Here is a 4,261-nt window from a genome sequence, read left to right as displayed (position 1 = left end):
GCTCAGGAGCCCCGACCGTCTGTCTTGTCTACTTCCTGTGTTAAGCAAGACCAAAACACCTGTGCGATGTCTTCCACCCAGGGCTTGAGTTACATCTGCCGTTTCATTTCCACTGGTATTTCAACCTCCACTAGTATAGGCAATCGTTCATTACACCGTTTTGATAATAAAGACACTCCATCACCTTCCATGCAATAAGCGTTAACACCTATTTTCAAGGTATACGTGGCAATGTCAGTCTTCTTTAAATATTCATATACAGGGTGAGTCACCTAACGTTACCGCTGGATATATTTCGTAAACCACATCAAATACTGACGAACCGATTCCACAGACCGAACGTGAGGAGAGGGGCTAGTGTAATCGTTTAATACAAACCATACAAAAATGCACGGAAGTATGTATTTTAAATGGAACCACGTTAGTTTTGTTAGCACATCTGAACACATAAACAAATACGTAATCAGTGCCGTTTATTGCATTGTAAAATGTTAATTACATCCGGAGATATTGTAACCTAAAGTTGACGCTTGAAACCTCCGACGTTCAGTTGCGTGTTGTAACAAACACGGGCCACGGTCGGCGAGCAGCATCTGCAGGGACATGTTTACGATGACGACCGTGTTTACGAGTGTGGTTGTAGTGCACTGTTGTGGTTTGGTCTAGCTGTGGCAGTGTCCGCACGCAGCGTTTGCTGCTATTGTTATTCTGCATTCGTCTCCGCACGCAGACCAACTGTAGTACATCGTGTTACCAGACGTCTGTGATAGTGTAGTGTTGTAGAAACTGTGACTGTGGTGTATTCGAACTCTGAAAAGGCGGAGATGATACTCATCTATGGCGAGTGTCGACGAAATGCAGCTGAAGCCTGCAGGGTGTATGCAGAACGGTACCCGGACAGAGAGCATCCAACGTGCCGCACATTGCAAAACATCTACCGCCAACTGTATGCAACAGGTATGGTCGTAGCACGCAAACTGGTCCGTAACAGGCCCGTCACAGGAGAAGCGGGTGCAGTTGGTGTGTTAGCTGCTGTTGCCATGAACCCACACATGAGTACACGGGACATTGCGAGAGCCGATTGACTGAGTCAAAGTAGTGTCATGCGCATACTCCATCGTCACCGCTTTCACCCGTTTCATGTGTCGCTACATCAGCAATTACATGGTGATGGCTTTAATCATCGAGTCCAATTCTGTCAATGGGCATTGACAGAGAATGCGTTGCAGTTCTACCTGTTTACCGATGAAGCGGGTTTCACAAACCACGGGGCAGTGAATCTACGGAACATGCATTACTGGTCCGTGGACAATCCTCGCTGGCACAGACAGGTAGAGCGACAGCGACCGTGGACTGAAAATGTATGGTGCGGAATCATTGGCGACCACCTCATTGGTCCTCACTTCATTGCAGGGGCCCAAACAGCTGCAACATACATCGCGTTTCTACAGAATGATCTGCCAACATTGCTCGAAAATGTCCCACTGGAAACGCGTCGACGTATGTGGTATCAGCATGATGGTGCACCTGCACATTCAGCAATTAACACTAAGCTGACCCTTGACAGGATGTTCGACGGGCGTTTCATAGGACGTGGAGGACGCATAAATTGGCCAGCCCGTTCTCCTGATCTTACACCTCTGGACTTCTTTCTGTGGGGTACGTTAAAGGAGAATATGTACCGTGATGTGCCTACAACCCCAGAGGATATGAAACAACGTATTGTGGCAACCTGCGGCGACATTACACCAGATGTACTGCGGCGTGTACGACATTCATTACGTCAGAGATTGCAACTGTGTGCAGAAAATGATGGCCTGACATGTCGGGACACACTCTATTCTACTCCGTAATTGAAAACGGAAACCACGTGTGTTCGTGTACCTCACTCCTCATGGTAATGTACATGCGCGTCAGTGAAAAAGACCAATAAAAATGTGTTAGCATGTGGACGTAATGTGCTGTTCCAATCTCTTCTGTACCTAAGGTCCATCACCGTTCCCTTTGGATCCCTACGTAATTCGGTGCTCTCCGATACACACGATCGAACAGCGAAGGAGTGATACTCAAGCGTCAACTTTAGGTTACAATATCTCCGGAAGTAATTAACATTTTACAATGCAACAAACGGCACTGATTACGTATTTGTTTATATGTTCAGATGTGCAAACAAAACTAACGGGGTTCCATTTAAAAAAACGTAGGTTTGTGTTAAAAAACATACTTCCGTGCATTTTTTTATGGTTTGTATTAACCAATTACACTAGCCCCTCTCCTCACGTTCGGTCTGTGGAATCGATTCGTCAGTATTTGACGTGGTTTACGAAATATATCCAGCGTTAATGTTAGGTTACTCACCCCGTATACGATGTACAACCTATAAAATGGTACCTAATTCCGGTTGTAAATCATGGCAAAGTATGTAGATGAGTGCTTGTAAGGCGCGAAATTATTGCCACCTTACAACCTGGTAGCCCTACGTTCGCTGTTTGCAGCGCTACTTTAGTCGGCACCAACTCGTCTCAGCGAGTCACGTCTCACTATCGTGATTTCCTGGTACCCATCCACCAGATGGCTTTATAGGACTCTGCACAGTCGGTCATAATCCTGAAAACCTGGCAAAAATTCTGCTCCAGTATGGCCAAAAATACGGTTTCTGACCCTTCTGGTAACGGTTCTTGAATCAAAATTGAAAATAATGAAAACGGCGGACCCTATATAGCGAAAAGAATATGGAAAAAATTAATGAAGTGGAAAAAAGATTTTCTCAGTGAACGTTTATAATTTCAATCGTAAACTTTATTACAAAGATGCCTCTATTACTGTTTTTATTACAAGCCTTCATAATCCTTTTCCTATTGTGATTCATGTTCTTCATCTTCATTTCCTTCTTCATCTTCTTTCTCACCGTCATTTGTATTCTCTTCACCATCCTCAACATCTGACCCGCCGTGATTCTCTGCAGCAGCTACCAAGAGAGTAACAGCTTCCGACGACAAACTTTTCTTATTCCTCGGAGACGATTTCCACAAAAATGAAACACGTAATAGTAAAATGTAATTTAAATGTATTAAATTTATCAAGGAAAATCTTACGTATATTGAATAATATAATGATCTTATAAAGAAACTTTTTATACTTTTAATATGTTTCAAATATATTTTTGTACTTAGTAATTGTATTTTTGTTTTGTAATAGCTTATTAGTGATGTTATAGAAACAATAATTGTATGATTATGTGCGTGTGTTTTGCCTGTATTTCTGTATAATTTTGAATTCTATTTCCTAAATGTAAATAACGGCATTTTGCAACCGCTGATTAAAACATGGCTCGAAGATTTACTTGCGGCTAGTATCTGAATTTTAAGGCTGGTTATCGAAGATAATAGTACACAATAGAGGACAGAATGGAAACCAAGGCGGAATGTCGTGGAAGCTAAGACTTATCGCTTGTCTCCGCTAGCGTTTTACATTTTTTTGTTTGAATTTCGGTAAGAAGATAATTAAGTGAAACCATTTGTTAATTAATGATTAAATATTGAAATGAGCGTCTATAACAAACTTTCAGCCTCATTCCGGTGAACAAAAATGTTTTATCCCAACGACCTTCAACCTGCGGAGGAAATAACTGCTCGCTTCTAAGACCAGGATTAAATAGTCTCAAAATTTCTCTATCCAACCTATTAAACGAAACTGCACTGAACTTTTTTATTGATAGCCTTTTTTTCGTGACTGTGACCCATTTTGCGACGCCCGATCGATAACCAGGCAGTCGACATCGGGAGTTCACCGTTGCTGTTCTCTGGCGTTAATTCCGGTCGCGCATTTGGCTCCACAATTAGAGTTCCAATCGCCGAACGTACAGTGCTCACCAGTAGAAGCCTATAGCCTCGCATACCATGTCAAAACCATCAAGATGTCACGAGCGCCTCAATCATCGGTCACATGCACGTACAAACGGATCAAGGTCACGTCAGTGCTACACTACTAAGTGTACTTTGAGGCGTAGAGAGTAGCCCGTGTGTGGGCAGTACAGTACTGTGTATGGCGTCAGATTAGGACGATCTTTTTTGTCGTTTTAATTCGGAGCTGTCTTCTTTTGAACTTTCATCAGACGTTGTGTTAATAAAGTTCCATTTTTTCTGGCTACCTGGGCACATCTGTTCATTATCAGCGTGCATCACCCCCAGCGGGGATTTAATAGACAACAGACAGATGCGTGGCATGGAGCTACTCACCTGTGTCATAGAGTGGCATTCTA

Source organism: Schistocerca piceifrons, chromosome 7 (assembly GCF_021461385.2).
Source record: "Schistocerca piceifrons isolate TAMUIC-IGC-003096 chromosome 7, iqSchPice1.1, whole genome shotgun sequence".
Taxonomy (NCBI): Eukaryota; Metazoa; Arthropoda; class Insecta; order Orthoptera; family Acrididae; genus Schistocerca; species Schistocerca piceifrons.
This window is presented reverse-complemented; position numbering follows the sequence as displayed.